The 22,686-nt window shown below is 41.8% G+C and overlaps 1 protein-coding gene across 2 annotated transcripts in view; it reads right to left on the minus strand.

Moving 5' to 3' along the window:
• Positions 1–22,686, minus strand: part of LOC134483923 (glyceraldehyde-3-phosphate dehydrogenase-like) — a 470,368-nt gene that overhangs the window by 348,908 nt on the left and 98,774 nt on the right. The gene's annotated exons all lie outside the window — the stretch shown is intronic.

Below are 22,686 nucleotides of genomic sequence, written 5' to 3' on the forward strand. Positions count from 1 at the left end.
TTGGAGCCACTGTGATGAAAATTGATTTAGTGTTGTTCCTGCTGTGTTGTGTGGTTCGGGGAAGGACTATATACTTCATTTCTAGATGGATAAGAGTATATGCTGGCCAGAGTGTCCCATCCATCGTAGTAGAAAAGGCATGGCATAAAACCTACACAATTCTTATATGTTTGGTTGTGAGCCTAGCCTTTAATGACTGAGCCATGTCTCCAGCCCAAAAGGTTGGAATACCCAAAATACAATTCACAGACTACATGAAACTAAGGAAGACAAAACTGTAGATGCTTTAGTCTTTCTTAGAAGGGGGAACAAAATACTCCAGAGAGGAAATATGGAGACAAAGTGTGGGGCAGAGACTGAAGGAAAGGCCATCCAGAGACTGCCCCATCTGGGAATCCATCCCATATACAGACACTGTTGCAGATGCCAAGAAGTTCTTGCTCAGGAGATATAGCTGTCTCCTGAGAGGCTCTGCCAGAGCCTGACAAATACATAGGCAGATACTTGCAGCCAACCATTGGACTGAGCATGGGATTCCAATGGAGGACTTAGACAAAAGATTGAAGGAGCTTAAGGGGTTTGCAACCCCATAAAAAGAACAACAATATCAACCAACCAGACCCCCAAGAGCTCCCAAGGAATAAGCCACCAACCAAAGAGTACACATGGAGGGACCCATAACTCCAGCCTCATATGTAGCAAAGGATGATCTTGTTGAGCATCAGTGAGAGGAGAGGCCCCTGGTCCTGTGAAGACTCAATGTCCCAGTGTAGGGGAATGCCAGGGCAGGAAGGCAGGAGGGAGGGAGTGGGTGGGGGAACACCCTCATAGAAACAGGGGGAGGGGAGATGGGATTGGGGGTTTCTGGAGGGGAAACCGGGAGAGGGAACAACATTTGAAATGTAAATAAAGAGACTATCCAAAACAAAAAGACACAGTTCATAGTCAGGCACTTTGAGTAACACCAGCAAAGAAGTAGTGCCAGAAGTACAGTGGGCCCATAAGCCTCAAGGCCCTCCATCCCAAGTGTCTCTCCCAGTCAGTCACGCCTCCTGCCCCAAAGATTCCATAACCAGGCCAGAAACATTAGCATCCGGGACTATAAACATGAGACACATGAGCCTGAGGTGAGGGGAAGAGAGCATCGCATTCAAACCATATTCCAAAGCATCATTTTGGGATCAACCTGTTGATGTATAAAACATTTATTTTGGGGAGGCCATCATATACTACAAACTTTAAGCTCATCTATTTTAGACCATGCTATAAAGCTTTATTGGAGGTTTAACCTAATTATAAACTTATTAGATTTTTCAATGATGCAACAAAACAAGGGAAATTTGAAAATGAGCACATCATGATAAAATGTTCTCCACAGCTTGGATGATGTCACAGCATTCACAAAAGCCTTAGAGGTATAGGGACCTAATTTCATTCCCTTAAACTCAAATGAATGCACAGTAGTGTGGGAGCAGGATGCCCTTGGAAACCCATTGCTAGAGAGGTAGAGACAAGGCAAGCCCCAAGGCTCAATGGCTTTCCTGAGTGCTAAGGCAATAAAAGACCATGTGTCCAAGGAAGTCGGTGTCACTCATCCAACCTCCACACACATGTGCACATGCACATGTAAAAATACACATATGTGCAAATATATATATATATATATATATATATATATATATATATATGCATCCATACTGAAAATTGTTCTCCAGCACATGCTTTTAATCCCAGCAGTTAGGAGACAGAGGCAGGTGGATTTCTTGAGTTTGAGGCCAACCTGGTCTACAGAGTGAGTTCTGGGGAAAACAGGGCTACACCCTCTCTCAAAAACAAAACAAAACAAAACAAAACAAACAAAAATAAAAAAAACCCAACAAACCTAAAAGTTCTCCAACTTCCAAACTTGGTTCCGTTTGAATAAACAGAAAATGAGAAATTTTCATTCTGTTGAATCTAAGGACTTTAGTCCTAGTTTGCTTGTTTTCTGTTTTATAGTCTAGAGCAGTGACTTACAGATAAAATAATAGTCTGATATGACTCCTTATATAGAATTTCCTAATATACTTGATCTAAGAAACACTGAGGTAATTTAAGGGAATAAAAACTTACTGCTGTAATGACAGAGACTGCTGCCCTAGCACAAAGGTTGGTTCTCATCCTTTCCATAGTCTAGGACCTGCACATGTATATGATGGTGTAGGTCACAGCCTCATAGGCTGGCTGCTTCTTTGTAAGTTAAAGCAGCTTTCTTTGCTATTACCTATGCCCGCTCTTACCTGACTGTGTAGTGTTGTATCTGACCCACAAAGTGAAAAGCATTTACTGTCTGACCCTGAACGGAAAGACCATGTTGACCTTGTTCTAGGCTATGATTTCCCAAGATTTCTGTCTTGTTAACCCTGATGCAGGACCAATATCTCTCCAAAGAGCAGAAATAGAAAGCCACCTGATCCTGACTTCCGGAGAAATTGGGAGTTCTTCAACTTATTAATAACCTGACCCAAAAGCAATTCTCTAAGAACACTGGTTTCTGAATAACCATACAGAAGCCCTGTCCTAAATTGTTACATGAAAGGGAAACCTACCTACCATCAATAAAGTTGTTCTGTTTTCTTTATTAACATCATGAACTCTCATTCTACCTGAGTCCTGTTTTTTTCACAATCTGAGCCACTAATAAAACAGATAAGTTTAGCATTATAAAAAAATGATCAAAAGTAAGTCATAAAATCTGTATTTTTTTATAAATGGAGCATAGCATTAGCAATGAGAATGAAGTAGACAATGTCTACCTGATTCATTATTTAATACTCCAAGTAGAGTATTAGAGGAGCCTCTTACTACATTTCTGGGAAATTGTTTCTAGAATGAGGAAGCGATGAAACACAGAAATGTAAACAAGCTTTACTCTGAAAACCATCTCATAGAGCAGACATATAATTTGCCTCTCCGGACTTGGTAACTAGAGACCAAGCAAAAACCAAAGAGGCATTGCTATGGTATTGGAAGCATATGAACCCTTTAGCCTCAGTGTCTTTATGGTCAACCTTCTCATCCTTTGTGCATGTTTACATAAGACCCTGGAGGCTGCATCCCATATGGCTAACTAGAATGATTCTGGCAAAGCAAAAAACACAATATTAAAACAGACACAGAAGGAACACCCATTCAGAGCCTGCCCCACATGTGGCCCATGCATATACAGCCACCCAATTAGACAAGATGGATGAAGCAAAGAAGTGCAGGCCGACAGGAGCCGGATGTAGATCGCTCCTGAGAGACACAGCCAGAATACAGCAAATACAGAGGCGTATGCCAGCAGCAAACCACTGAACTGAGAATAGGACCCCCGTTGAAGGAATCAGAGAAAGAACTGGAAGAGCTTGAAGGGGCTCGAGACCCCATATGTACAACAATGTCAAGCAACCAGAGCTTCCAGGGACTAAGCCACTACCTAAAGACTATACATGGACTGACCCTGGACTCTGACCTCATAGGTAGCAATGAATATCCTAGTAAGAGCACCCGTGGAAGGGGAAGCCCTGGGTCCTGCCAAGACTGAACCCCCAGTGAACGTGATTGTTGGGGGGAGGGGAACACCCATAGAGAAGGGGAGGGGGAGGGGCTAGGGGGATGTTTGCCCTGAAACCGGGAAAGGGAATAACACTCGAAATGTATATAAGAAATACTCAAGTTAATTAAAAAAAAAAACACAATACTTTGATCGGTTGCCCAAACAGATTTTAAAACTCATCTCCAAAAGGTTGCTAAGATAGCGTGGATTCCGTACTTCCTTGAGCTCTCTGTGTTTTACTTACAAAAGTGTAATACATTTATCCGATGGTACATTGTTCCGTTGGGGGACTGAAAAACATCAGGCAGCCGAACACATAAACAGATCTGCAGGAAGCCACCATCAAGTCACGCCGGTGAACTAGGATCGAGGGCCACAAATAGAACTTGAATGCTTGGTCAGTAAGTCGGTCAGTCTGGACATCCTTGTGAGCCACAGACTCCGTTCTTTGTGCCTTTATTGTTAGCCTTGTACACCATTGCCTTGAATGCCATATTTAGACATCCTTCCTAATTAATGTCTTTTTCAAGCCCGTATCAAAAGCCATTGGGTTTTGATTAGCCCACAAAGGAAGGTTTCACTCCTGGGCTCATAGTTTTCTGTCTCCTTAGCATTTAATTGAGCGAAGAATAATGGCTGCCCTGAAGAGAAGCTTGTGAATTACATTGAGAGGCTGTTGCCTTTTTAGTCTCTGGAAACTTCTGCAATGTTAAATAGTCCTTAGTAAATTTAAGCCCAAAACTATAGAGCAAACCGATATATTTGGACACGTCTTAAGCTTAGGATTTTTGAGCAGCTGGCTCAGGGTGAGGACGCAGATGTGCTTGACTTCTCCAGCGAAATCTTCAGTGTTTCCATGCTGTACCTGTCACTATGTTGACAGAATAAAAACTCGTTCCTTCTTCTAGAAATTAAATTTCTATTTTTATAAACCACACTCCACTGTCAAGATACAATGCCTACAGTAGGGGTGTGTGCGTGTGTGTGTGTGTGTGTGTGTGTGTATACTTCTGGTTCTATACAATTATAACTAAACTTGCTTATGTGTCACACAGAGTGACAGGAGTGATGGGTCTTGCATTACGTTTTAATTCATTGTGTTGGCTCCCTCACCTACTAACAAAGTAAGAGACCACTTATCCCTGAAGCCCACAGGAAGAGTAGCCTTGAGAGCAGGGAAGATACTAAAATGCTAATGTGTAAGCATGAAACCGTGAGTTCTAGCCCCAGTAGTCATGTTTTTAAAACAATGGGGTGCTGGAAAGATGGCTCAGGGGTTAAAGGAATACACTGCTCTCACAGCAGACCCCAGTTTGATTCCCAGCCCCCACATCAGGTGGTTCATGGCCACCTGCAACTCCAGCTCCAGAGACCTATTAACCCCTTCTTCTGTCCTTTGTAGGCACTGTGCTTACATGCGCCTGTCCCAACACACACATATACTACATATTAAAATGATAAAATTAAGTCTTTTTATTTTATTTATTCACTTTACATCCCCTTCCAGTCCCTCTTCCCCCTCTCTTTCTCCTCTGAGAAAATGGAGGTTCCCCCCGGATATCCTCCCACCCTGGCACATCAAGTCTCTGCAGGGCTAGGCACCCCCTCTCCCACTAAAGCCAGACAAGACAGATGAGTTAGGGGAACAGGTTCCATAGACAGGCAATGGTATTAGGGAAAGTCACCACTGCAGTTGTTACAGACCCATATGAAGACCAAGATGCTCATCGCTAAACATGTGTGAGGGGCCTAGGTTCAGAAGTGTATGCTCTTTGGTTAGTGGTTCAGTCACTGAGAGGCCCAAGGGTACAGGTTAGTTGGCCCTGTTGGTCTTTCTGTGGAGTTCCTATCCCCTTGAGGGCCCTCAGTCCTTCTTCCAGCTCTTCCATAAGAGTCAACAAGCTCCATCCACTGTTTAGCTGTGGGTCTCTGCATCTGCCTGAGTCAGATGCTGGGTGGAACCTCTCAGAGAACAGCTATGCTAAGCTTCTGTCTACAAGAAGAATGGAGTATCATTAATCATGTCTATGATTGGTGCTTAGGATAGGACTCTACTTGGGCTGGTTATTGCTTGACCATTCCCTCAGTCTCTGCTCCATGCCCTGCGCCAGCATTTCTTGAAGATAGGTTGCTCCCTCCTCTGCCCCTGTATTTCTTATAGGCAGGATAAATTTTGGATTGAAAGTATTGTAGGAGGGTTGGTGTCCCTGTGATCCCCTGGGGTTCCTGCCTGGCTACAGGAGGCAGCCTCTTCAGGTTCCATATCCCCACTGTTGTGAGACTCAGCTAAGATCACCCCATTGATTCTTGGGAGCCTCCCTTATCCCACGTCTCTGCCACGTCCTTGAGATATCCCACACACACACACCTCCACACCCTGCCAGCTGCAGATTTCCATTCATTCTCATAGCCATCTGGCCATCTCCCCAGTCTCTCTCCATACCTGATCCTGACACCCCCCCATCTTCCTCCCCATTCTTTTTCCCTCCCACTTCTCCCTCTCCTTCTGCCTCCTATGACTAATTTATTCTCCCCTCCAAGTGAGATTCAAGCATTCTTGCTTGGGCCTTTCTTCTTGTTTAGCTTCTTTGAATCTGTGGAGTATAGCATAGGTATTCTATATTTTATAGCTAATATGTCCAAGTGAGTACATACCACATGTTGCATGTATCTTTAGCTACCCCCACCTTAGGCTTCCTAGAATGCACAGATAAAAGACACACACAGTTGTTCATTTTCAAATACACTGGAAGAGGGTATCAGATTCCATTAAAGATGGTTTGAAGCCCCATGTGGTTGATGGGATTTAAGGTCAAAACCCCTGGAAGAGCACTCAGTGCTCTTAACCACTGAGCCATCTCTCCAGCCCTAAAACTTTAATACCCATGATACATCTAGTCCTAGCTAAACATCCTTGTGGAGTGGCCACAGACTACCACCTCTTTTCCTTCAGGGACCCAGAAGTCCCATTTATTCCTTCTATCCAGCAATTGGCTCATGACTTCTTTACTAACAGATCAAGAACCAATTGGGAAACAGGACCTTAGCATCAAAACCACCCCTACAACCATGACTATTCTTTGGGTCTAAGTTACCTCATTCAGGATGGTATTCTCCAGTTTCATCCATTTGCCTGCAAAATTCATGATGTTTTTGTTTTTAATAGCTGAATAGCATTCCATTGTATAAATGAACCATATTTTCTTTATCTGTTCTTCAGTTGAGGGACATCTAGGTTGTTTCCAGTTTCTGACCATTACAAGTAAAGCCGCTGTGAGCATAGCTGAGTAAAAGAAACATCCTTATTTAAAAAAAAAAAAAAGCTAAGTGCCTAAGGACTAACACTCAAGGTTGTTCTCTGACTTCCAAGTACACAAAAACATACATGCATAGGTATCCACACACATATGTGTACCTGCACACACAAACAAAGAGAAACAAAAGGAAATTATAGCATCAGGACAGATGCATGTTTCTATAGAAAATCTACATAGATCATAAATATGTAAAAATTAAGATGTTCATAAGTTTGACAGTGTGCTGGTTAGCTTTTATGTCAACTTGACACAAGGTAGGGTCATCTGAAAAGACTTGATTAAGAAAACGCCTTCATAAGACTGGCCTACAGGTCAGTCTATATGGTGTTTTCTTGGTTGATGATTGATGTGGGAGGACCCAATCCAGTGTCATCCATGATTATATGGTCCTGGAGTATATTTATACACACTAAGCTGTTAGGAGGATCAAGCCAGTCAGCAGCACTCCTCCATAGCCTCTGCATCCATTCCTGTCTCCAGGTTCCTGCTTTGAATTTCTGCCCTGACTTCCCTCTGCAATGGAAGCTGAAATAAAGCCTTTCTTCTTTAACTTACTAAGTCATGATGTTTTATCAAAAAAATAGAAACTGGTAGCTAAGATGTGAGGCAAAGTTCATTTCACTAACTTTATAGAACTTCCAAGAAAAACAAAAGAAAAATTCTCCAAAACTGTCTTATTCTTAACTCAGTATTAAAAAATCTAATTTAACTCTGTACTTATAATAAATTGACAGTAGTGAGTTAAAAAGTTGATGAGAATGTGGCAGTTAGAGAAATAAGATGCTCTGTGATTATTTATAACAAAAATGTTTAAATACAAAAGAGTAAAAAGCATCCATTGCTTTTTGTAATTGCAAAGAGTATGATCTCAATGGGTAGCCGAGGCTAGCCCCAAACTACATGCTCCAGCCTCTTGGGTGCTTGGATTACATGTCTGTAGCATTATGCCTAGCTGAAATTTTTCTTAAATAAACTGAAAGTTCGTCTTTACCCTTTTAGACATGGAGGCACACAAACTATATATTTACACAAACTTCATTCAATGGGAAAATTTTTGTGTAATCTATAGAAATGAATTTTTTTCTCTCCAAATTAGAGCACAGAAAATTAGATCCAAACCATCTCAGTTAACTGGAATGAACAAACGGGTTTTTCATTTCTAAAAGTCTTACATGTGACCAGTTCGTCTCCCTTCAGTGCCCACAGTGCTAGTACAGGCTGGCAATATCCTACCTCAAATGGCTGCCTGTGTGCTTTCTCATGGCTACTGTACAGAGTAGGTGGGAGATACTAGAGTTTTTAGTTGCTCTTAGCATCCTTCACTGGTTGTCCATGAGAATTGATGGTTAAGTTCCCCAACAATCATTATTATTATTGGTTTACAGTTCCAGAGGTCTAGATGATCAGAATGAGCAGGCTAGACATGACAGCAAGAGGGGTAACCTTTCAACTATACCCATGAAATGGGGGAAAGGCTAGGAAAGACCACTCCACCCCCAGTGTATATTTCTATCAGCAAGGTTCCCATACTAAAAGTTCCATAACTTCTTCAAATAGCATCATCAACTGAGGAACAAGTGTTTATGTATTTGAGCCTATAAGAAACATTTCTTGTTCAAGCCACTACAGTCCATTGCTCGCCCCACCTCATCAGATCGCACCCGTCTTAGGATGTAAAATCCATTTAATCCAACCTTTAAAATCCCCATAGACTTTAATAATTTTAACACTGTTTCAAACTGCAAAGTTTGAAATCTCTTTAGCAACTCAATTCTTAATTATGGTCTCCTGGTAAATATAAACAAATTATGTATTTCCAGCATACGATAGCACAAAATATATGTTTTTCACTCCACAAGGGAGGAATTTGGGCATAGTGAGGAAATACTGAACCAAATCAAGCCTGAACCACAGCATGGGAAACATCACATCTTACAGCTCCATGTCCAGCATCTGGGTTTTAGTTCAAAGGCTGAGGTGGCTTTGCAACAGCCATCTCCCTCCAACTGATTCTACATCCTGCACACAGCCCCCTTTGTTGGATGTCTGTCAGTTCTGGCATCTCCAGCATCTTGGGGGGGCTCTACCACAACCAGGCTTCACTTCCACATCTTCGTTCAATGTTTTCTCAAGACTGTCTTGTAGGAACTCCAGCCCTGCCACACTTTACCTGTTCTCAGCAGCTTTCTGAAACCATAGATACTCATGTATTTTTCATTCCTTCAAAGCTATGCAACACCAACAACTGTCATGTCTGATTGCCAAATTGAAATACACCCAGTCCCCAACAATCTTGCTTTTTAGGAAAGATACCTACCTGTTAAAGAAATTCAGTTCTATCTCCTAACCTTCCCGTGAGGATTGAGCCACTGTTAAAAGTTGGCTCCTATAATTTGCCTACTCAGGTCTCTCCAGCCCTATCTCACTTCCCCACACTCTGGCTGGCATTCCTTGAAGTGATTCTGAAGTAAGCTACTTTCCCTCACATCTCTGTCTCAGCATCTGATTTCCCATGGCAGAGTATGCTAGTAATTCCAGTACTTGGAAATCAGAGGCAGTGGATGGCCAAAAGCTCAAGACTAACCCGCTCTAGGTCTTAAAAAGAACTAAGAAAAGAAAATAGGGAAAACCCTAGAGGAAAGATGGGAGAGATATGCTCTCGCCAAGTGTCAATCTCCTGAAACTGTTGTTTAGATGTTCTCCTCCCTCATACACACGAGAAACAGGTCTAATTATTGTGCGCCAAGACTGCAGGCCTTTGAGACTCGGTAGAGGGAAGTGTGAGGAATGTAGCTAGAGAGCATATGGGTTTTCTGGAAGCTTAGTGTCTGCCAGAGAGTCCATTAGACAGTTTTTTGATCAATTCCTCACCCCTCGTAGAAAAACTACAGCGTTATGAAGGGAAAGGATAAGTTTGAGAAGGTTCAAAGAGGCAAGTAAAATTTGTATTGACATTGTTGGAAGTGGACATATTCTAAGAGCTGCAAAAAAAAGCACAAAAACTCTGAAATGACAGACATCACAGGGTTTTTATTCTCTATCTATCTATCTATCTACCTATCTATCTATCTATCTATCTATCTCTCGCTCTTTCTCTTTCTCTCCCTCTCCTTTTCCCTTTGTCCATCTGAGAATTTGCCCACTCCACTCTTCCACAGCAGAATGGTGGTTCACCCGCTGTATGACAGTACAAAACAAAATTCCAAGGAGTCTTAGATTCTGTCTTCACCAGCTCCTAACTTCTGCAATTAAAAAACCAATGTATATATTCAAATGAATTGTAAACCTGGCCAGTCAGTAGATAATTAGGGTTGCAGGAGTTGGGAGTAAAGCCAGGCATCCTTTATTAACTAATGATTCTCTTGAAAATAATTGCCAGCTGACTCTAGGACTATGGTGATAATTGATTATATGAGCAAAGAACAGGAAGCATTGGGATACCTGTGAAACTTGTCGTGAAGTCTCTCTCTCTCTCTCTCTCTCTCTCTCTCTCTCTCTCTCATCTATCACTTTAATGTCACCATCAGCGTTCATTTTTTACTTGAACAATAAGGAACTGTTTGTGTGTGTGTGTGTGTGTGTCTATGTGTTGATGTATGCAGCACCAAGAACATTACACAATACTTAAAAGCACCCAATAAGTGGATTAGAAGTGTCCTTTCATAACTACATAGACATCGTTATCATTTGGACTTTTAGCTGTTTATTAACTAGATTTTCTATAATAGGTTTTAAACTTTCAACCAAGAATGCTCACCAATTTTGAGCACTAAGCCAAGTAATCTGCAAAGCAACATTGTTTGCCAAATTAAGCTTCAGATGATTTAGACTTGTCTTGTGGTTTGTTACTCAAGTTTAAATCTTGTGTTACAGAGAAAAAGGCCAGAACCTACGAACTATGAGTAAAATTTCCCAATTTCCTACTAAGCACATAATGGCACTGACTGGAGTTAGGAATGCCTGGGAGAGCTTTCTTGTTCATTCTCCCTTAACAAGGGAGATGTTACCCAGCAACATCTTCACATAAAACAAAACATGTGAGATCGGACTGTGCCCATAATCCCTGACCGAGACTACAACATATAATAATGATGCACCGTGCTTTTCACTGATAGTATAAATGTGAATATTTTTAAAGATGTGTCAAGGTGACATTACCTCTCCATGTCTATATCAGTTGATCCATCTCTGTTCTACCATTGAAATATTTCTCAGCAGCATCTTGTCACATGGTTAGATAGCGAGAAACTAAAGATGCTTATTCCAAAATGTAATAAAATATCTAAACAACAAATGAAAACAAGTTAAAAACAACTTTGTGCCGAGGGCTGTATATTTTCACAGAAATACTACGTATTATTTGATTTATGCATGAGGGAAAATGAACTAAATAGCATTTAGTTATATAAATGAGATTGTAAATTATTAAGTTCTGGAGAGTTCTGCTGTAGAACAACAGCTAACAAATATAATCACTCATGCTATCTAACACTGTTCAACTGACATACAATGAAAGTCAAATGTAGTATTTACTTTCCTGACTTTGTACATAAAACCTAGAACATAATTTCCAATGCAATATTTAAAATGACAAGAACCCATACTAACACAAATGTCTAGGCATTCATGTACATATAAATATACATAAACTTGAATGTTTATCAGGACTTGTGTTTTTATTTATTGTTCTATGATATGCTTAATGCATTCCTACCATATGCCAGGATCAAAAGTAGGTACAACGACCCTTCTCTCAATAAGTTCATAGCCAAATATCAGAAAGAAACATATCCACCTTTTCAATGGGGTTAAATTAAAAGATAAATACTCAAAGCAGTATTAGAGTTCAGATAAGTTCTACATGGAGTCGTAAGCATCTCCATAAACAGACAGACATTAGAGGATGGGCAGAATTTTGGTAGAAAAACAATGCATGTACAGTATGGCTGGGGTGCATAAGAACAAGATAGTTTGGAGAGAAGGCCAAGTCAGTGCGATTATAACTGGGCTGGACCTGTCAGGAGCAACAGGCACTGGGGAAACTGGAGACACAATTTAGAACTACATGGCAAGAGACGAAAGCGTATCAGCTTTCTCTCAGGAACAGAGAGAATCATTAAATGGAGTGGATAATGTGACTCAATCTGGATTTTGAAAAAGAAAAAAATAACTTACACTGGAGAAATGATTTCCCCAGTTCTCTTCTCTATGTTGTCGAGGGCCAGTTTGCTATTTCATCTGTCCAGGAATATGTTCTTGAATGATTCTAAATTTGGGACACTGTTCTCACTTTGTCATTCTATTTAGCATAAACTTTTCAATAATTAAAAAAAGTATTTCAAGACCTAATTAGCCTGGAACTAACAAAACGAAGGTGCCAATGTTGTGAGTGTGGCAAATACCACCTATAAGAATGACTGAATATCTGTTGTCTGTGCATTGCTCAGGTTACTAGCTCTTCAAATAGCATACTATGTACCTAAGAGGCTCTCAGTGGCCTCACAGAAAAGAGCAAAACTCCATCAAACTAAGCACAACGGAGGTTAAAGTGGTCGATTTGGAATGAGCGCTATCTTCAAAGAGCTCCTCACTTGAAAAGTGACAAATCCTGCAATTCATAAAACAGCTGAGTAAAAGGTCATGTGTTTTGAACTATTATTCCTGATTATGCCCCTTATAATTCAAATTTCCATTAGGATCAAATACAGTTCTATGACGTTTCTACTTTCTGCAGGGACCTAAAAAGCATCTTCTAGCGTCTCTTGCGTCTAAATTCCCCAGGCAGGATCTACTGAAATATGTTTACAAGCTCTGCGTTGCAACTGGAGGGATGCTAGGAATTCCAACGGCTCCTGGAATGGGACGCACAGCACGAGAAGCCTGCAGCCTCTGAGCCAAGCTCAAAGGCGGAGCAGGGCAAATGAGCATTAATGAGAAAACTGAGCAGGTGAGGCTGGTGGCGAACTCAAGCGCATTAGCTCGCTGAAGAGACAGTGTATTCTAAACAAAAGTTGCTTCCAAGCCTAGCAGACTATGACCAGGAGGAACAGATGTTGCCAGATGTTATGCTTATTTTAGGGAAATGAAATTGTTTTTAAAGATTTGTTTTGCTTTTAATCATAGAGGAGGCTAGGAACACATGAGCTCAGTGCTCACAGAGGCCAGAAGATAGTGTTGGGACCCCATGGAGCTGGAGTTAAAGGTGGGTGTGAGCCTGACATATTTGATGAGACCCAAACCCAGGTCCTCTGCAAGAGCAGTGCCACATTCTTAAGCGCTGAGCAGTTCTCCAGCCCCTCATTAAAATTTTAAATTAATTCCATTGTTAAATATCATAGGCCAATCCAAACATACACAAGTAGGATGTAACCAATGGTCTGCTTGATTTTCATTTCAAGCCTCGAATATCAAATGTCAGGTAAGAGAAACACAGGACGAAAGGAAGCCTGTGTTGTGGCCAAGAGATCTTTAAATACCAGAAGATAATAGCAGACTTCTGAGTTTAGGAAAGAAAGCCCCAGCCCCATCCATCCCACTCTAATCTGGATCACGCTGGAGAGAAATAACTGGAATCCCAGAAAGTCAGCTGGAGACTGTTATGAAAACTCCATAACTGTCTGAGACGAATTTCTACAGCCATGAAGGGAATGTCAGGTCTATAGTTATCAGTGCAGTAACCACTAGCCTTGGAGAAAAAGCTGTTGGAGTGGATGGGGAGAGGAACACCCTTATAGAAGAAGGGGAGAGGGATGGGATAAGGGGTCTGGGAAACCAGGAAAGGGAATAACATTTGAAATGTAAATTAAAAAATATATCCAATAAAAGAAAAAGGAAATAAATAAGAAAGAAAGAAAGAGCTGTTGTGACTACAAAAGTGGGTTTTAAATTTCATTTTAAGTCCCTTAACTTTAAATATGTGTGTGTGTGTGTGCATTGTATATATGTAGCTGTATATATGCTATATGTGTATATCTGTAGCTAGTGGCTATGCATTACAAAAGCTCCATCTGGTAGCTGTCAATGTGTGGCGGTCTCAGAATCACCTACAGTACTTGCTAGAACAGATCACTGGCTGCCATCTCCACATGCTGCTGATTCTGTAGGCATGCCATAGGGGTTTCGGGCTTCACACAGAGACCAAGGTACTAGGTGGGTTTTGATGCTGCTACCTAATGAAGTAGGACTCTAGAGGCATCCATTTTCAGGTTCTAGAATGGAGTATGGCCAAGGGGTAGAAGCAACCACTGATGATAGGATAGAAAGGGAAAGAGAAAGGAAGGGGTTCTGAGAGAGGAGGGGAAGGGAAGGAAAGAGAAGGGGAAGGAGGGAAGGAAGAGGAGGGGAGAGAAGGGAAAGGATAGGGAAGGAAGGGAAGGGAAGGAAGGGAAGGGAAGGAAGGGAAGGGGAGGGAAGGGAAGGGGAGGAGAGGGGAGGGGAGAGAAGGGAAAGGAAGGGTAAGGGGAGGGGAAGGAGAGGGGAGGGGAGGAAAGGGGAGGAGAGGGGAGGGGAAGGGACAGGAGGGAAGGGATAGGAAGGGAAGGAAGGGAGGGAAGGGGAGGGAAAGGAAGGGAAGAGGAGGAGGGGAGGGGAGGGGAGGGGAGGGAAGGGGAAGGGATAGGAAAGGAAAGGAAGGGAAGGGGAAGGAAAAGGGAAGGGGAAGGGAAGGGGGAGGGAAGGGGAAGGGTAGGGGGTAGGGGAAGAGAAGGAAAGGGGAAGGGAGAGGGTAGGGAAGAGAAGGGGAAGAGAAGGAAAGGGGAAGGGAGAGGGAAAAGGAGGGAAGGGGAAGAGAGAGGGAAAGGGAGGGAGGGGAGAGGAGGGAGGGCCTAGACTCAGTCCCCACACTGCCTTTACTGCACAGGAAGAGCAGAGCAGGTGGCACTAGCTCATTGTGACGATTGCGTCTTCACTGATTTGAAGATGAGTTTTGCTTTTAAATCAGAGCATGGTGCCTGTCTTCTTGGGTGGCCCTGAGTCTTAGTTCCACTCCAGCAGGAGGCAAAAGAAAAAATCCTGGATCGTTACGATCACTAGACACCTGGCAAACCCATATGTCATGAAATTTGACTAATATTCTTCTTAATATGCATAGCGTTATTGACACATCTCATTTATCCTCCAAGTGTGGTATAAAATATCCATTCAGGGCAACTTTATCCTTGGGCCCAAAAAACATGTATTATATATACAGGAAAGAACACAGGGACTCCTAATCCTCTTTCTAACTCTCTCTCATTTAAAACTAGAAATGGCTACAGTATGGCCAAGGAAATCAAAGACAGGGCCTGTGTGTCTCAGTCCTGATGTTTAAACAAGCTGCTTCTAAGTGAAGAGTAACACCTAGAAAGCTTGAAGAGGGGTAAAGAGTCCAGTAAGTCTCTCAGACTATTACCAAGCACTCCACACAATCCTGGAATTTATGTTCAAGTTTCCTCACTGGGCTAACGAGCAACGTATTTTAACTTTAGCAAAGGACTGGTTTCTAGATAGAAGAACGCATACTTCCAGCCACTAGGGAAGACTTGTCTACATGACCCACTTCCCATGTCCACACTGGTTCGCAGCCTCCCATAGTGAATCTAATATTTGCTGTTTGTGTTGCGGCGGGCAACGGGAAGGCAGGAAATTTCACACGAGCAGAGACTGTAAGCAGCTGTTGTACATTTCTGATTCTCATTTCCTATACTTTCTTCAAAAGCCTGCTCAAAACCCTTTGATAAAGGATGGGACATATGAAACAGAGCCCAACCCGCCCTCGTATTCCAACTGACCGCCAAGGAAATGAAAGGATTCAGTCCAGATTCTCCTGTGTCAAACCATAGGCTAAAGTCAGTTCAGTTGACAGCAGCTCACACTAGCACAACACTATGCCATCAGGCATATACACTATATATTATATATTATATAGTAGAAATATATCTATCTACATAAATAGATAGATAAATAGATAGATAAATAAACTATATAGAAATAGTAAAGCAGTTGGATGTGGCTTGTTACACAGCCATAACTAACTAAGGCACCATGCGTCCTCAGTAGAATATCAGTTATTAAAACCCGGTGGTAAGACATGACACTCCACATTTGGTGCAGATTCTACGGTAATAAAGTTGTTCACATAGATTTACATTTACCTGGCTGTTCTTACATTTATGTCAATCTCTGCCAATGGACTCTATATACTTAAAACATTTAAAGGAAGAAACTGGAATCCTTGTTCATCCAGATACTAGCAAGTGATTGCCTCTTACCAAATCCAGTGCAATTCACACATCCTAGGCTATGTTTCTCACAAGATCATCGTCCTAGAGATTACCCTTTAAAGTAAGAAGATGAAAACCTCCCCCTTTGGCGCATCTGTCCATTCCCTTGCTGGCTGGCTGTTGTGTCCCATTTTACAACATCGAGGGGGTACAAATTGTCCACCGGCATCCGGCAGGCAGCCTGACAGTCTTAACAGGACCCCTGCTGATGGGCATCTCTGGTCTCTACTCAGCTGTCCCATCCCGCAGCCACTGTTCTAAAGTTACAGGACAGTTTCTAACTTTGTGCCTGTCCCAAGGCATCGGGACCAAGGCACATGATCTGTAATTTATGAGGACACCCACAGAGCTGTCACTTGCAAGGCAGGTGTGGAGAAAATGGCAAGCAGCTCTAGGAAAGAAAAGGACAGTGACCTCACCCCTGAATAATCGTGGCCAACATAGTCACGGAAGAAAGCGTTGACATAAGCGAGCTTTAAAAATAAAGTGATGGCTCGTCTTGCTGTAGGCACCGTCTCTATGGTTGAATAGGACAGAACTCAAGGGATCTGTGGAAAAATAAGGTGGATTTTGTGGTCAGGGCTGCTGTTACAGTTTTCAACTGCACTTTGCAATCCAAACTACCAGTTTCAGGTGTCTTGCTAGAACAAATCATGGTTCAGGTCAAATTATCTCCCCGTTGCAGTGGGTAATGATCTCTCTAATTGAAATGACATACAATAGAAACCAGAAGTCAGTTCAAGGGAGAAGGAAAGAGCTGGAGACTGGACTTTCTTACTCAGATAAGCAATACTCCTAAATTGACTGTCTGTTGGTCGTGTCGTAGCTTTGTGACAGAGTCTGGGCTACAGCTCAATGTTGAGCTCATGCTTTGAAGGTACAAGGCCCTGCCTGGATTAAATCTGTGGGAGAAAAACGTCAAATTAACTTGGTGTCTTCTCAGCCTATTCATATTTCAGTTACTGCTTGCATTTCAGAGACTAAGAAAAATTAACCTACTCTTAACTTGATTTAAACAGAGTGGACATCTATTTACAGGTAGAAGTGTAGCAAAAAGTCTCAGGTGTTTGCAAAGAACCCCCCAGGCACATGTTACTGTTGCTTGGGATAGAAAGAGTATCAGCTCAGATGCAACTTGAGCCTTGAAACCAGATGACATCATGATAAAAGGGCTCCAAGACTTCAGAAACATTGCTTACTGATAGGCAGCTCAGCTTTCTGTCTTGGGTCTGAGAGTTCCAGTGGGATATTTGTGTTACAAAGCAAGTCCAGCCAAGTTCACACCATGGGAAAGCCACAATGAGCCTAGAGACTCACATAACTGGCTGCTTGCTGGCTGCCAGAGAAGCTTCCACACTGAGAATATTACAAGCGTTTTTTCCTTCCTTTGGTGAAGACAGATCTCTTTGACAGGGACTTGTTATCAACATATTCTTACAGCCTTCTTTTCTTAGAACCTCCCTTTCCTTATAACCTGCACCTTGATATTGAAGGTTCAAATCCTTACAGACTTCTATATGTGTTGGCAATTCATCAACAGCCAGCCCATGACATAAGCCATTATGTCCTGCACCCTCCTCTCCTACCATAAGAGATCAGAGCTGAAAAGAACAGTTAAGGAGGTTCTGGAAAACCCCGGGCCATTTATCTGGCTCTTAGCCTGGAAAAACTCCTGACAGAAAGCCTGTCTGGTGCCCTTGGCAGAAGCCCACAAGATCTAGTAAAATGCCAAAGTAAGGGCATCGTGACATCAAGAGAAATACATGCTGCAAGCAAGTGGCCACACCTGGCCTCAGCACTTTGGGAAATTGTTTATCACGTGTGGGGTGACTAATTGCAAGTGTTAAAACAGAAATATTGCATTCTAAATTAATTCTTGCTTAGTGGTTTTGCACCAAGCTTACATTCCATTTGGCTTTTTTTTTCCCTCAAAGAAGGGGTGGAAATGAAGGAATGTACCTGGTTCTTCATTTCTTATTTGCAGGAATATCTTCTCATAAAAGAAAATAGTAAAAGATTGTGAGTATTTGTTTGAGAACTTTATATTTGTTTGGAGAATAAAAGAGCAGGATAATAATCAGTGAGTCTATAAGACATGCTAAAGGGGTTTGTGTGACTAAGCAGCAAAACCAAACTACAGATTACTACAAACTACTGCTTGTCCTGCAAATTATTTCAAGGCTCATGTAACCCTCCAACATTTTTTTCAGCATATTAACTTAGCTCAAATTGAAAGACCATCAAGTTTTTTTTCTCCTCTCCAACACTCATGTCAAAAGGAGCAAGGTTCCTCAGCTATGTCTCACCCACTCCCTGAGGCCCTCCCACATCCTTACTGTGACTGTGGTTGGCTTGATCTTGTTCAGATCTTATGGGTAACAGTCAAGGTGAGCTCATGTGTGAGTGACCCCGGTCATGTCCAGAAGCTACTCTTTTGCTGCTGCTGCTCACTACCTCTGGTCTTACATTATTTCTGGAAGCTGAGGTAACTGATGGCTGCACAAGCAGTTTTTTTTTCTTTTTCAAAAACACAGCCCTTAAAAGTTGACCCATGCTTCAGCAGATGACCATACACCATGAACATACATGCAACAGTAAGAGGGCTCACAGTGTTTTAAAATGTAAACAACCACATAAAGTTGAAAAGAAAAAGAGGTAACGGGGATAACGAGCAATGACAGAGGATGGAATGGAATAGAATTTGATCAAAATATATTATAGCTATATAAGAAATTCTCCAACAATAAAAAGCATGGAGAAAAGAAGGGACATGAGTTTGTGAAGAATGTGTGTTGGATGGGGCTTAGGGAAAGTTGAAAGGGACAGCTGAAGGTGAAAATACATTCTATCTATGTATAATTTTTTATTATTTAAAACAATTTATAAATTTAAATACATTTGATCATATTCTTCCCTTTCACCAAGTCCTTCTAGATCCTTTCCCACACACACCTAACTTTAAGTTCTCTTTAAGAAAAACGAAAGACAAAAGAAACCAACACAACAACAAAACCATCCAAATGCAGAAAACAAAATAAGACCACACCTCAAAAAAAAAACAAAAATAAAAAAAATAAAAACCACCAAACGTTAACCAAATAAAACCACACACACACACACACACACACACACACACACACACGCACACACACACGACCTGTAGAGTCCATTATATTGTTCAACTACTCGTGAACATAAGACCTGTCCTAGAGTAGTTGCTACAACATCAAAATATTTTATGCATATTTCTCAATGCATCATTTAAAGGAAGAAAGAGAGAGAGAGAGAGAGAGAGAGAGAGAGAGAGAGAGAGAGGGAGGGAGGGAGGAAGGAAGGAAGGAAGAAACTAAATAAGCAAAGACAAAAAGCCTTGACCAAGCAGATCTGCACACCCCTGGCTACATACAGAACCAGAACAAACTGGACCTAACTTACATGTATTCTCTGAACATTAAATGGCTTACTTGTAGTTGGGGATAGCGATATCCCCAAAAACATCACTGCATGTTATGTCCAATCATTATAATGTCAAGGTAACTGAAAATTACGATGGTACCACATAAATATATAATCTCAATTTTTGTGATTTTGATTTTATTAACTCATGTATTTTGCCATTGCCCACAATGAGGAAAAAAAAGATAATATTCCCAAGACCTTTTCTTATATAAGAATAGTGTGTCAATGTCTCATACAAGTTGGTTTTGATATCATGGGTTTAACACTGTGGATTTTTAAATTTTATTTACACAGAATAGTTCATAGCTATTTTAAAAAATTTAATACCTTCAAATTAGCAATTATTGGGCCGAATAAATGACAAGCTATCTTACAAAACAAAGTTAAGTTCTCAATAGAGTTAGCTTTGGCACTTACAATAGAGTTCTCTTTCTGAATATCGACATAACCATTCAAGTGGGAAGCCTGGAGATCTTCCAAAATCCTCAGACAGAATTTAACTTAAGACATATATCAGGTATAAACTAAGAGCAATCTATCTTCTCAGCATCTGTCTTCTCCATCTAAGCAGCCATGGGTAAAAGAAGACTGTTGATAATTTCCTTAGGTGTATGAACATGAGATGTGTGTCAGGCACTCAGACAGAAAGACTGTGACATTCTTCTCAGAGTCACATTAAGCATCTTAAGGAGCCAGGCAATAATGGCAGTCTTTGGCATAAGCAAGACCTTACCCAGAAAGGCAAGGGGACTCTTGACCCATCAGTTAAATTCAATCCTGGCCTCTAGCCTAGAATTTGCCAAACCTATTCATGAGTTTCCTGTTAGACATTACCTTTGACAGTGGTTCTCAGTTCTTAAGGTGAATTCTGCAACACTGGCATCACTTGAAGGAATGTACTAGAATGTCAGACTCCACCCGAGACCTACAATTAAATGTTAGGAATACCCGCTTCCATACATGCCACCACAACAAATGCCAAGCTTCTGAGACATGAGTGACAGAATCTTCCCGTTAAGTCATAGTACGTCACTTGGAAACTTCTTGCTTCTTATGGTGACTTGAAGTCAAGACTCTGATATATTTTAAAGCAATATTCAAAATAATGCAATTTAACTCACTAGACTCAATATGTATGACCCGCCAGTTGTGTATTGCTGCCATCAGGAGAGCTAGAGCTTTGGCGTGTATACATGCGTGTGTGTGTGTGTGTGTGTGTGTGTGTGTGTGTGTGTGTGTGCGCGCGCGCGCGCATTCCAGGGGCATAACAACCCAACAATAAATACATGTGAAACAAAATATCCCTAATGTTGACATACAAACATGGTTTCTAAGGAATGTGACAGTCTCAATTAACATCTGGGTTCATGTCAAACCATTGTAAGCTTAGTAAACTAAATGAAAAGAAAAAGTTATTTGTATCCCAAAAGACGCCACCCCAAGCTCCCTTGTTGTCCCTTTTGTTTTACTTTGTTTCCTAATACTATTTGTTGCAAACTGTAGCTGCTTACAAGTCTTTGATGCAAACTATAGTGGCTTACAAATCTCTCTGTCTTTTAGTTTGTTAGCATCTCAAAGACAGGCATTTTGTGAGGGGCATACTGCAACCTCTCAGGTTCTGCAACAGTGCCCAGTTGCAGAATAGAAGTGAGAAAAACCACCTGTGCCTGGAAAGCACAACAAACCTGTTCTTGCCCGTGCAGCTGGCTTTGTAGACTCATGGCCCAGGTTGCTTATCTCCAACATGAGTCCCACTTTTGGTCTTCCCATGCTGGATCACATTCAACCTCTTTTTCCTTGAACTGTAACATTCTTCCTGCGGCACAGAACAGATGTGCTTGCTTCCCTCTAGAGCACCTTGATGGCCAAGGCTCCAGTGGGAGCAATGTTCTTTCCTCCAGGCACTCAGAGCTTTAGAAACCAATTTCACTTGGGCCAAATCCCACCACGCAGCTGGGTGGCCAGAACACAGCACACTCTATCCGTAAAAAGCAGTGGGCTTGAAATGCTTCCCGTTCCTGGGAATTAAACACAAAATAAAATCGACTAAATCCTTCTGGAATTCCACAAAGCAGAAACTGCCCTAACTTTCACCTCCAGTACATTTGGTGCCTTTCACACTCCTTAACACTTCCTCCCACTGTCACTCAGGCCTTCAGTTCTGCTGTAAGAGCTGCCAGAAAGTTTGAAAAGGAGGAAGAAGTCAGCTGGGCAACAGGGAAAGCAAACAGTGAAAACAATTTGTTGAAATTTTTATTTGTAATGTGAACATCTTAATCCCTGTTTGGGATGTACATGCACCCTAGTTTCTTTTTTGTTTCTATGGAAAAATTTATCTCAACAAAAATCAATCTAGGGGAGAAAGGTTTATTTTATCCTGCCATTCCAGGTAACAGGCCAAGGCAAAAATAACTTGAAGCAGCTCGCTGCATCACATCACGGTCAAGAAGGAGCATGCTCAGGTATTGGGGGGGGTAGGACCATGAGGAAAGTCCTGAGGGCCAGCAGAATGAATGGGAATATACAACCTCAGGAGGTGAGAAGTGGGGGGACCCTCTAGAAAGTAACCTGGGAAGGGAGAGAATCTCAAGACTCCGAGGGAGGGACCTTAGATGAAGTGCCCAAAAATGGGGAGAAGGAACATGTAGAATCTGCCTCCAGTAGAAAGGCAGGGCATCGAGTAGAGGATGTGGTTGCCTCCCACAGTCAAAAACTCTGACCCAGAATTGTTCCTGTCTAAAAGAACTGCAGGGACAAAAAAATGGAGAAGAGACTGAGGGAAAGGAGGTCCAGTGACCGGCCCAAGTTGGGATCCATCTCAAGGGGAGGCTCCAAGTCCTGGCACTATTACTGATGCTATGATATACTTAAAGACAGGAGCCTAGCATAGCTAACCTCTGAGAGGCCCAACAAGCAACTGACTGAGACAGATGCAGATATTTACACCCACCCAATGGCCTGAAGTTGGGGATCCCTATGGTAGAATTATAAAATGTTGTGGTTTGCCCTGGAGTCATCTGTATTTTGATGCTAATTGCACTGTCCCAAGGACAGCTGCCTAGTCAGTACTCAG

This window comes from Rattus norvegicus, chromosome 20 (assembly GCF_036323735.1).
Source record: "Rattus norvegicus strain BN/NHsdMcwi chromosome 20, GRCr8, whole genome shotgun sequence".
Classification (NCBI taxonomy): Eukaryota; Metazoa; Chordata; class Mammalia; order Rodentia; family Muridae; genus Rattus; species Rattus norvegicus.